The 12,873-nt window shown below is 27.0% G+C and overlaps 1 long non-coding RNA gene across 10 annotated transcripts; it reads right to left on the bottom strand.

Annotated features, from left to right (window-relative positions):
• Nucleotides 1-6,406: 6,406 nt before the first annotated feature.
• LOC148575402 (uncharacterized) lies at nt 6,407-9,720 on the bottom strand. Of its 10 annotated transcripts, none has more exons than XR_015904959.1 (9): nt 9,224-9,667; nt 8,848-9,087; nt 8,691-8,719; nt 8,450-8,552; nt 8,274-8,360; nt 8,023-8,111; nt 7,243-7,327; nt 6,902-6,988; nt 6,407-6,605 (listed from the first exon to the last, which is right to left on the bottom strand). It is a non-coding gene; the product is annotated as an uncharacterized LOC148575402 (long non-coding RNA). The 10 variants fall into 10 exon arrangements; XR_015904960.1 differs by having other exon boundaries at nt 8,852-9,087; XR_015904954.1 differs by having other exon boundaries at nt 8,691-9,087; nt 9,224-9,720.
• Between the last annotated feature and the right edge of the window lie 3,153 nt (nt 9,721-12,873).

Here is a 12,873-nt window from a genome sequence, read left to right as displayed (position 1 = left end):
GTCTTTGGTGGCAAAAAATAATAATAAAATAATATAATATTGCTTTAACTATTTTTCCTTTCTTGGGAAGTGGTATGCGTCAAACGGTTGTCCGAGCCTACTTGGCATCCGAACCTTAGCCTCGGCTGAGACATGTCATCAGGCTTTGCAAGTATTGAAAGCGTTGTAGAAAAAGAATGAAAAATGATTATCATAGCTGTTAATAATAATATATCACTATTATCGGCATTTTCTTTTGGTTTGTTTCTTGGACATTCTCAAACTACTTTCATGCATCTAGTTCACTCCAATACTCCAATGTGTTACTAATTATTATCATTATTTTTAACAATTTAATTTTAATATATTAATAGTATATAATATTATATAATTATATTTATTTTTTTAGATAATTATTAATATTGTCTATAAAAATAATAGTTATTTATAATGTAATATTATGTAATTGAATATACGTATAAAATTATTTTATATTAATAATATATTAAAATTAAATTTATTTTTAAAAACAATAAATATTCTTTAGATCAGATAAACTTAAATATAGACTAGGATAAAATACTTTATGTTATATTCTTGATTATATATATTGTTGTCATATATTTTTATACTTGTTACCTCGAGTTAAATGCTGCTAATACATTATATAGAACATATCAAAATCAACTTCTTCATTTTAAATTTAATCTGAAAATTTAACACTATATGCATGATTATTAATTAAGACTAATAATTCAAGATTAATAATTGATATTTTTCACCTAAAGAAATTAAATACTTTGTTATCAAATGTTGGGGGAAACAAAATAAATGGACATTATCACATGTCTTTATCCATAGGGTAGCAGAAAGAGGACAGGAAAATCTTGTTTTTGTCAACTAATAAAATAACTGTTAATTGTTCACATGTATGTAACCAAATCTTATATATACATATTACATTTATTAACAAACAAATAACTAATTATGATAAACGTTTGAAGAAGACACCAAGTGAGCCAAAAGCATGGTACAAAATAAATATCCAAATCTCTAAACAACAAATAAAGGGTGAGAGAGATAGTGAAGGGAGTGAATGACAGCTAAGATACATTCATGTTGAAGTTCATAATAGAAAAAATTGGCAGCATTAGGACTGAACTAGATGCTCTTTCTCACCTTGGAGTTCAATGCAAGCTTATAATATTGAGAGGGTTACTATTTTTCTATTTCTTTTCTTAAAAAAATAAAATAAAAAATATTTACATATATAATACACTTGAATTATTGGTTTATAAGTCCCACTATTGATATAATTTATAATATGACACAATAACGTCATTTGATACATATAGCTAATAATTTTATCTAATATAATAAAACTTTGTTGTTATTGTTATTTTGTTATTAGTATACTTAAATTATTTATTATTTTTTTAATAGTATAAATTTTAATATAATTTTATATTAATTTATTTAAATTTACAATCTTAAATTATTTATGAAGATATATTATAAATTTATAAGACTAACACTATTTATTTATTTTTTTCATTATTTCGTTATCAATGTATTTTTATCACTTATATTAAGGGAAAAAAAGTTCAAATACACTAGTAGAGTGTGTGTAATGACTAAAATTACTAATAAATATAAATGAAAATTTGCAAATTTCTAAACTTTTCTCTTATTTTAATGAATATTAGAAAGACAAAAAAAAAGTTAAAATTTGCTTTATATAGTATTTATTAACTATTACAATAATAAATAAATATTAAAAAATAAGTTATGGTTGTTTTTAATTAATTCTTTTTGAGAAAAGAACAAATCGATTCCTAACTTTTTAGTCCGCAGACATTTAAATTCCTAAAGATTTAAAAATATATATAAGTATCTGACATCTTCAAAACATGAATACATTGATTTTTGGTTCTAAATTGTCTCATTTTAAAAACTTTTTCACTTATGCATCTTATCAACTAGGTCAGTACAACAAAAATTTCGTTTGATTTTTTTGTTGGGTCTGACAGACTCAAGTGAACATGAGGGATCGATATACCCAAATTTTGAAAATGTCGTAACTTAAATATATTTTTTAATTTTTGAAAATTTAAATGTCCACAGATAAAAAAATTAAGAACCTATTTATTATTTTTTCATTTTTTTGTTATCAAATATTTTTGTATTTTAACCTATCACTCTCAAATTAAATTTGGTCTATTAAAAATTTCTTGTATGTAATTTAATAATTTCTTTTGAAAACAATTATTATGAATGTAAACTCAACCTCACACTCAACTCATACTCACATCATCACATACATGATGCATATTTGTGTGTGTGATACATATGAGTTATGTTATTATTTAATTTTGGTATGTAATCTGTCCTATATCTCTAAATATCACAATAATAAATGATTTTAATTCTATTTTAAGTTATCATGTTTCAATACTTTGCCAATTTTCCATATCAACCAAAGGGTTTGATATAAAACCTGAATGCATAATATTTGTTCCATTAATAGTGTAATAAGTGATTGTGATTCATAACAATATACTTCGCCCATTTCAGTTTCAACATATATAAATGTCTACCTAGTAGTAAGTATAGTAACTCATAAATACATAGCAGCTACTACTACTCTAATCATTGAAGGTTTTTTTTTTTTTTTGGGGGTCACATTAATATTCCAGCTACTATAACAATTCACAAGGTCCCATAACTAGGAATACTATTGTTTGGAAAAAGTTGAGAGAGAGGGTCAATTTATACATGTGTACATTAAATTCATTTTTGCCCCCACAAAAGTATTCTTATTGATTATTGAAGAAGTTTTTAGTAAAAAAAAAAAACTGTTGGATTAAGAAGTTCTTCATAGGTTTAGAAATCACATGTATAAAATTTCACATTATATCATCAATATTGTTTAGTACGATTTTCACATGCTTTTAAATTTAATGCATGTATTACATATTTTTTAAATGTAGATAAAAAAATATTTAATCACACTCTTAATTTTCTTGTCCATTTCTTATGTATAATAAGTTATTTATAATTTAATAGCTTAATTAATAAAAAAAAACTAGTGTAAATAGTATGAAATACTAGCCGAACTTAATTCAGACGTATCTATAAGTGTAAATTTAATATTTATTAAAAAAAAAAACTAGTGTAAAGGGTAGCTTGAAGCTGAGGTAAGCTGAGTCAAACACATTTGCAGTCAAAGATATGCAAAGTCATGAAAAGCTTGTTTTGCAATTCACATTAATTGTGCTTTGAGCTTTGGCCAATTACAGTGTCACATTTGAAGAATGGTTTCTTCATGTCCCTTTCTTCTTTTTTTACTTGGACACAAAGAATGACTAAAAGTCAACATAACAGAACCAAATGCATGCATCCTAACATAAGTACATATATAACCTTTTAATTTATTTATTTCCCTTCACTTTTGAGCTTTTTTTTTTTGGGTAAAAATTAAATCATTTTTGAGATTTATACATATGCTTGGAGCAAAAGTTACACTGCTGTAAAATCAAGCTATGATTTCAAGATTTATTCTTTATTTACTTTTTCTATATCTAATAAGCCTATTTGTTAGTATGTATAGTTTGTTCTGATTTTTGTGCCAAAATCAAATAGCATTGAAAACTCGAAGGTAAGATATAAAGCAAATTAGCACAAATTGAAGAGAAGTGACAATAAAACAATTAATTTATATCAAAACAAAAAGAATAAAAGTATTGAATAATATACAACCTAGCTATAGATACATACATATACATTTAAGGAGTCACCAAAAAAATACATACATTTAAGGGTAAAATAATAATTAGTTCCACAAAGATTTTGATTTCAAAATAATTAGTTCTTAAAAACAAAAAAAAAAGTAGTAATTTGATCTTTTACAATAGCAAACCGTAGACACATTATGTTTTTCTATCAATTCATTACATAAAATTTAACGATAATGCATGTTTGTACTGTTAACTATTGTGACATATTTATTTATAAAAGATTGTTACGTAAAAAACAAAATTTTGAAACGAAAATTCGCCTATGTTAACAGAATTCATGATAAATTGAGAATAGTTAATTAAAAGATAAATTGGTATATATACATGTGTGAGTGAGTGATAGAATAATGGTTGTGAGTTTGGTCCCAAACCGAAAAGATATAGAAAAGCAAAGAGGCATAGTGCATGCATGCCTTATGACTAGTTGACTACCACTCCAATAAACCACCCACGCACATACCTTTATATAATGGCAATGGGGACGCAATAACTAACAAAAATACTCATTGCTATCCAATCTTACACAATACACATAATGGGGAGACATTAGAATGGTGCAAACACTTGCTAGATACTATAAATAAATTAAAGGTAATAACATAAGGGTTTTGCTAGGTCAAAATTGTGGCTAATTTTTTAAAATAACCTAAATCATGAACTAGGTTAACTAGTAAAGATATATGCAAAAGACTTTATTTATTTATTTATTTATTGCATACATTGGATGTGATATAATACTTTATTTATAGTGTTTGATTGAGAGATCATAGGAAAAAAAGGATAAAACACAGAAAACCAAATATATGTATTTATATCTACAAATATAATTAAGTTGTTTTGGATAAATAAGTCAATAAAAAATGTTACAAAATTAATAAAAATATCTACATAATGAACTAAATTATACATATCTATTTTCAAAAGCAAAAATTCTTTATGTTTAATAAAATCCCCATAATCCTAATTGAAAAAATGACCTTGTCATGAGGGAAGTTGGGGGAGGATTATTATTACACCGAACTATAGCCACCAAAAGGACCAACTTTTTCTGTTTATTACTCAAGCTTCAATTTATGGAGTTTGAGGTGGTAGCTCTAAAAACTTGGTGCATGTGTTATTAGTACTATATCTCTATGTTGTATTCATTCTTTGTGTCTATGAATGCAACTTTCTTGTGTTGTCCTTTTCATCCACCTATACATGTGCAATCAATCAATGATTATAAGGTTCTTTCCCCCTCAAAATTTAACCATTTTATTAGTGATACTTAATAATAAGAGTGTCTAGGCAACCAAGACTTGTTTAGTTAATACTTAATATATTATATATATAGCAAGCAAACTCATTTTTATTTTCTCCATTCAAAGAAAAAGAGAGATAAAACATATGTGCATGACTATGACTATAAAATTATTGGTTGTGTAGCATGATTTATAATCTATTAATTAAAGTAATTTTTTTAGGCTATTTTTTGAAGAAAGACCGAAATTGAACGACAGAGATTGAATTAAGTTTTTATATTATATTTAGTGTAAAATATATTAAACTGACTTATATCTCAATATTAAGTTTAGTATAAGATAAATATGAAAATTGAGAAATAGATTTAAAATTTAAAAAGTTAAATGAGAATATTTAAAAAATATATTATAAAAGTTTTAATTTTCATCCCTAAAAATTTCAATTCCGGTGTCTCCTATTTTTTTAGAAATACTAAATACACTGAAATTTTAATTCTAATCTCTAATCATCAAACACAATATTCAGTCATAGTCCTAAGAAATAAACATAGAACTCGGTCTCTCTTATCTTTTGTATTCCTGATTCACTTTCTTTTAAGAGAAATGTTAGGGGACCATTTTTATGATTTGTAGTAATCAATTAACTATCATTAATATTTTTAATGGTATGAAATTTCATCTAATGACATGAGATTATTCATTTCTCTTTTACTGATTAAGTACTGGCCAAATTTTAATAAAAATATTGGCCCTCACTACAACATTTTTAAGTTGAGGCAACATTTAATAAGTGTTGTCTAAAGGCTGATAAAAGGTTGCTTTTGATCTATGGCAACACTTTTTGACCTAAGACAACGTTTTTGGGTGGCGTTGCATATGCAGCCGTTGCCTTAGATCAAGGCAACACTTTTTTGCTTCAAAAGCAACGCTTTTGAGGACAACACCTGGTAAGTGTTGCCTTTGGTTGAAAAACAACAACACTTCAAAGGTGTGTTTGAGACAACACTTTTGCAGTGTTGTCTTTTCTCTTATATTTTGGCCACTACTAAAAAGTGTTGTCTATTTGCAATAAAATACAACCCTTTTACGAGTTGCTTATAAATTTGAATTTGCAATTCTTTGAAGTGTTGCCTTTTCTTTTGGATATGCAACCTATACAAGTGTTGCTTTTTCTTTTGGATATGCAACCATACAAGTGTTGTCTAATATTCAAAATATGCAACTAATAAGAGAGTTGCCTTTTGAGCAAAAATAAAAGTTATTTTTGTAATAAAAATACAAAAAAAATAAAATTTACAATAAAATTTTTTGTTCATACATATGTAATTATTTTAATTAATAAATAAATTTATGCACAACAGAAAAAATTTATAAAAGAGACAAAATAACTAATAATAAAGTAAAAATTAAAATAGATATTAAAATGTTCAATTAGTATTTCAAATACATATTCATCAATAATTCTCGACAAAATAATAAAATTCTTATCTAACAATAATTGTCATAACAAAATAGTAATATTTGTAAAAAAGATGTCAATCTACTTGCATATTTTATATCCATGCTTGACTTGTCCCATATGCTAAATCTGCAAATAATACACAACAAAAAAATAAGTAACTTATCATTAAAACTAAAAAATTATAATAATAGAAAACAGAGCTGATGTGTGAGGAGAGAATAGAAAACAGAGAAGAAGCTTCAAGATTCTGCTATGTGCAAAGAGAGATCTCAATCTTCTATTCTTGCCACTAACTAAACTAACTTCTATATAAATATGGAGCTAACTAACAAAGAGATATATTACAAATTTAAACTTCATAATAACTCGGTATATTCAAGGTTTTTTTGCAGAAGAAAAAAGAACCAGAAGCTAACCATTACCTCGTCAGTTGCATCTTCCCTTTCAGATGCACCGCTTTCAGCAGCTTCACAGCTCTCATCTTTTCCTTTGTTTTCATGTTCTTCATCCTGGTTATTTAACCAAAGCATGGTGTCACTTTGTACGAATAAAGCAACAATCTTATATCAACATTGAAAAACACAGAAATGAACAACTGAGATGAGCAGGAAAAACACAGGCAAGTTGCTCGACTGTCTCTGTACTAAATATTAGATGTATTCATTATTCAAATTTAATTTCCAAAATATAGTTAGCATACTGAGAAGTTCACACATATCTGCTTTTCACCATCTATTATGTCAAAATTATCTTTTTTATATACCTGAAGAAGGATTGATTCATTCAGGTCTTTCACCGAGTCAACTTCACTATGAGTTTATTTCAGCCTCTGCTCCACCTTCAATGAACTGCACATAAATTTGAAGAGCATTAAGAAACAATCAAAAGCATGACAAATTGACACTCATGCGTATAAATAAATTAAATTGAACTAATCAATAAAATTTCAAATATAATTAAGTACCTCAAAAACATAATTAAATAGAAAAATAATTCTAAACTATTCACAATAATACATAACATATAAAAATATATATATACGGGCTGGATCAAATACTCACTTATCAATAAATGGTTTGCTAAGGTCCTTATTAAGATTCCCTGAGCTGAGGCATAGATTAATGGATTAATGCATTGGACGTAGTATCAACTATTCATATTCATAATCAATAGTATATATTGGCACATAGGACATATCTAGAATGTTTCTTTCTTTTTGGAGATTAGAAAATTGAAAACAAAACCTTCAACTTATCGAAAACAATCAAATGCTCCAAAAAAAAAACATAGTTTAGTGTCTTGGGTAGTTTTAGCATCAACTGCTATAACTCTTGCCTTCTGAGAACTAAAGTGGTGATCACCAGCTGTGAATGAAGGACACAGATGATTGTTTTATAAGAATGAGACTAATGGCAGGACACAAACTCATGATGACAAAAATGAATGTTATATAGATTAAGAGCTAGATCATTTTCCAATAAAAAGAACCAAGAAATGCAGAGTACAAAACCATAGTCTTGTTTCCTTGTATCAAATCAAGTACCTTTACAAAGTTTTTAGTCCATACTTAAGACCCTTGGAACTTTAATATACGGCTCCTCATAGCTTGGAACGGCACCAATCATCGCATCCCTGTAAACCAACACATTTGAATCAACAGTTTTTCAACTATGTCCAATTGAAACATAATGATTAATGGATAACTTCATTTTCACCTGTGCTCAAATGTTAGAATCACTAGACTATTATCAAAATACAAAAATGCAGGTATATAATAATGTATATAACAGATACCGTAGCGTAATCATTGACTATAAGATGAGCCGAAAGCAATCCTCCAAGAACTCTGATTGTCGTCTCAAACAAAGAAACAGTTTTGTTCTGTAACCGACCAAAAAGTAATTAAATTCATCCTTAACTCCAAATTGAGTACAGAAACTTGAAATTCAGCTGCTTAGCCATTCACTCACAATATCAAAGCGAATATTTTTACCAATCCATTCAATGGAAGTGGCAAAGCGGTCACGATCACCGAGTAGAGCCAAAGTGTCCAAAGAATCAATCTAATAGCACCTATCACAATTATCATCAAAATTATCTTATAATTAATGAATGAATTAATTAATTTTGGTGATTTTACTTAAATAATATAATTTAGTAAAGCCACTAGCAGCAATTAAGTAATGGGGCATATTCCTAATAAATCAGTACCTGCAGAAACACAAAGAAAGCATCACGAGCTTTGAGGATGAGACCAAGTTATCATTGCAAATAGCAACAACAACAGTATCACCAGTATTACAATTAGGGATCAAATCACCAAAAATACTAAAACAAAAAAAGCGAAAGGAAAGAGGCAGCATCATACTGACTGTGATGAATGCAAAAAGAGAGGAACACGATTTTTGCCGTCTCCGGACCACTTTTTCAGCCCCTTATTCGACGTCTCCCATTCCAGTTGCCAAGGTTTTCGCAATTCCGTGGTCTTAGCAATGATGCCGATTGTGAAGCTAGTGCTGTTCGATCTATACAACGACGACGGTGACGGAAGCAATCGCTTCTGCTGCCGGCTATTGCAGAGTTTCTGTTAGGTTTGTGATTTGACCGGCTTTTGGAGCAGTGAGAGTAGAGTAGAACAAGTTTAAAATTAATGCACATAGCAACAAGTTTAACCAAAAATTAGGATTCAAAACACAAAAAAGTGCTAAAATAGAATAGAGAAGGAACGGTAGAATCATTAGTACCTGCAGAAGAATGCCAAAAACGAGAATCTCACAAAAAACGCGAGCAGTGATAATCGAACAGTAACCGGCGGTGATGAACACGAGCAGAGAGGATCGAAGCTCAATGAGAAGAGGAGTAGAGGATCGAAGCTCAATTAGCAGAGATAGAAGCTCAACGAGCAGAGAATCGAAGCTCAATAAGAAGAGGAGCAGAGGATCGAAGCTCATTCGCAAGCAGAGAAGATCGAAGCTCAACGATCGAAGCTCATTCCTGAGCAGAGATTGAGATCGAAGCTCAATAAAGGAACGCGCGTCATCATCGAATGGATTGAAGAACCAGAGAGGAATGAATCATTTGGAATGGATTGGGGTTAGGGGTTTCGTTAGGGTTGGGGTTTTGCTAGGAACGAGAGACTCTTCTTTTCTCCCTTTTTCTCCGCAAAATAGTAAGCCTTGTCGTTTGGGTTATTTTTGTTATTTTAAGAATTATTAAAAATTTTAGACAACACTTAAGAAGTGAAGTTTAAAATAAAATCAAAGACAACTCTTAAAAAGAGTAATATATTATTTTTATAATAGTTGTTTTTATATCTTTATCTTTATCTTTTCTTTATAGTATACAAATGGGAAGCTCATTTGCTGACGTGGCGCTCATACGTTGAGTCTGGGAGTTTTTTTGCTTACGTGTCGTCACTAGAAATTTTTTGATTTATATTTATAAATTATAAATTATTATTTGCTTAGGTTGTTATTTTCAAATTTTAAGTTTGGGTTGTTTTACTTAGGTTGTTATTTTTTAAATTTTAAATTGTTTTATTTGTTTGGGTTGTTTTACTTAGGTTGTTATTTTTTAAATTTCAAATTATTTTATTTAAGTTGTTATTTTTTAAATTTTATTTAGATTTTACTTAGATAGTTCTTTTTTATATTTTAACACTATTTTTTAAAAATATGTTAATTTTTTTAGAATTATTTTTTAAAATTTTGTTGATTTTTTTTTAAATTGCAGCTACATAAATTCTTTTAAAGAAATTTAGAGTTTTAAAAAAATTTACCTTAATTATTCTTCGGTTGTTACATACTAATATTACTATAAATAAAGATTTACGTTAGTTTAGAATTTTTAAATTATTATTTATTTAGGTTGTTATTTTCAAATTTTAAGTTTGGGTTGTTTTACTTAGTTTGTTATTTTTTAAATTTTAAATTGAAGTCAACCAAATTTAAAAAAATTTAGTTATGATGCAACTATAAAAGGATAAGTTATGAGAGATGTAAAGCACCACAATTTAAAGTACATCAATCCCCTTTTTTTACATATATCCAAAATCTCCCTACTTATTCCAATGGCTGGTATTCACAAAATTGCTGACATCAATCCTATAATCGACAATTTGTGTGTACGTATATGAGTGATACGGTTACGGACACTATCAAGTTACGAAAATTCTCCATTGTCATACTCAATTGAGATGGTTTGGCTCGATGAAGACGCGAATTTTCTACTAATATCCTTTTATCCATGACTCCAAGGTTATTTATTTATTTTTTTAAATTAAAGTCTATGTACATTGGATTAGATATTGAATAAGTCTATATTTAATTTTTTTTATATTATTTTCTTTTTTAAGCAGGTATCGAATAAAGCTTGGTGTCATTGATGATTCTGACTGTGCATGTTATGTAGTCTTTGACAAGGAGGCAAAACAAATTTTGGGAAAGAGCTGTGTAGAGATACTTAATCCACTCCTATTGGTAAGATCTAACCAATATTTATTTCTAAAAGCATCAGTGAAGATATTTTTATTGGTACTTTTTATATTATTTATTATTAATATATTATGTAATACCCTGCAGAAAGAAGATTTATCGGATACACCTACACTTTTGCTCAACCTAATTGATAAGATCTTTCTCTTCATTGTTGAAGTTCAAATATCTGATAATCCACATTTTCACCTTCTTATAAAGTTAAGAAGATGACTGATAATGTGGATCTCATCAATAAATTCAAAGAGGCTCACCCTATTCAAATTGTGAGTATATATAAGTGTACTTTCTATTAAAAATCAATTTATTTTTTGCTTCCTTGATCATTAGTAGTATCTAATTTATAATAATAATTAATTATAATTTTAAGATGTTGACTACACCGGTGGTTTGCTTCAAATTTCAAAGACATCCTCAATCATTGAAGGGGAGAAAGTAGAAGGTGCTAAGGTATTTGTTTAAAAAATAATTTTTTTTTTGTTTGTTCTCTCAAAATTAGATCTTAATTTTATTAAAAAAATATTAGTGAGATAAAATCAGAGGTTAGAAAGAAGTCTTTAATTTAACGTAGTTTTTTTGTACAGAATTTGTTGCTTGAATTCCAATGAAGTTGCGGCCAATGATGAATTCGAATTGTTGGAAAATGCTATTACACCAACTAAGCGACTATCCTCGGAGTCGGAAGATTCGAAGGTGGAAGGAGATACCTCAACTTGCAAGAAGATCAAGATTGAGAAAGAAACTTGAGAATTTGGATGCACATATTTTGAAATCCCTTTTAGAGTCTATCTAATAGAATAATGCCAAGCATATGTTTGTTTTGGTGGAAACATTGTCTTTTCTTGAGTCGTTATTTTTCTTTTTGTTCTTTTCGATTTTTATGTTTGGAATTTAGAATTTTTTTAAATATAAATTGAAGTTATTTGGTTATTACTTGTGGTTTTATTTTTAATTTGATTCTCACCGTTGATATTCTGATAATTTTTAATTTAATATTTAATGTCATAAAGTTATAAATTTCTTCTTTGAATTATTGTCGATTTAGTTATTAATTTTTAATGTGTACTTATTTAAACAAAATCTAATTATAATTTTTAATTAAAGTATTATGTTTAGAATTTTAAATTTAAATTCAAATATACTTTTTTTTTAATTTTTACGTAAGCAATTGGGTTTGAGAATATTTTTTAAAAATTTATATAATTTATAAGCTACTATGCTAATTACAAAGGATTATAATAAAGAAAATAGAATTATCAGTCTTATTAAGATGTAAAGTTATTTATACTATTTAAAAAAATGTAATACTGTTTAAATTTTAAAAAAAGTATAATAAAGTTAATACTGTTTATGTTGAAACTAAAAAAAATCATTTTTAAATTAACATATTTCTATATTCCTAATGGACAACGGACGTTTGATTAGAAAATTTTATTTAAAAATTTAAAATTTATACTATCTAATTAGAAAATTCTATTTAAAAATTTTAAATTTGAATTTCTAATACTAATTTCTAATTAAGTTTTTAACCATTTCGATTTTTAAATTTAAATTTTTTTACTTGCCACATTTATAAATTTTTATTATTATCTTTTAGATTGTAGAAGTACTTTCATCTTTTTCTCTCTTTTTAAGTATTTTTTCTAAATTTACGTAATTTATAAAATTATTAATTTTTAGATTGTATTTAATTTTATTTATTTTTATCGATAAATAATAGGATTGATACTATTTATAACGAAACTAATAAAAATTATTTTTAAATTAACAAATTCCTATATTCTTAATGAATAACAAACGTTTAATTAAAGAAGTTTATTTAAAAATTTTAAATTTACACTAGCTAATTAGAAGACTCTATTTAAAAATTTAAAATTTAAAATTCTTATACTAATTCCTAA

Source organism: Arachis ipaensis, chromosome B2 (genome assembly GCF_059453495.1).
Source record: "Arachis ipaensis isolate K30076 ecotype BB chromosome B2, ASM5945349v1, whole genome shotgun sequence".
Taxonomy (NCBI): Eukaryota; Viridiplantae; Streptophyta; class Magnoliopsida; order Fabales; family Fabaceae; genus Arachis; species Arachis ipaensis.
Note: the sequence above shows the minus strand (reverse complement) of the source record. Positions and strands in the feature narration are given on the sequence as shown.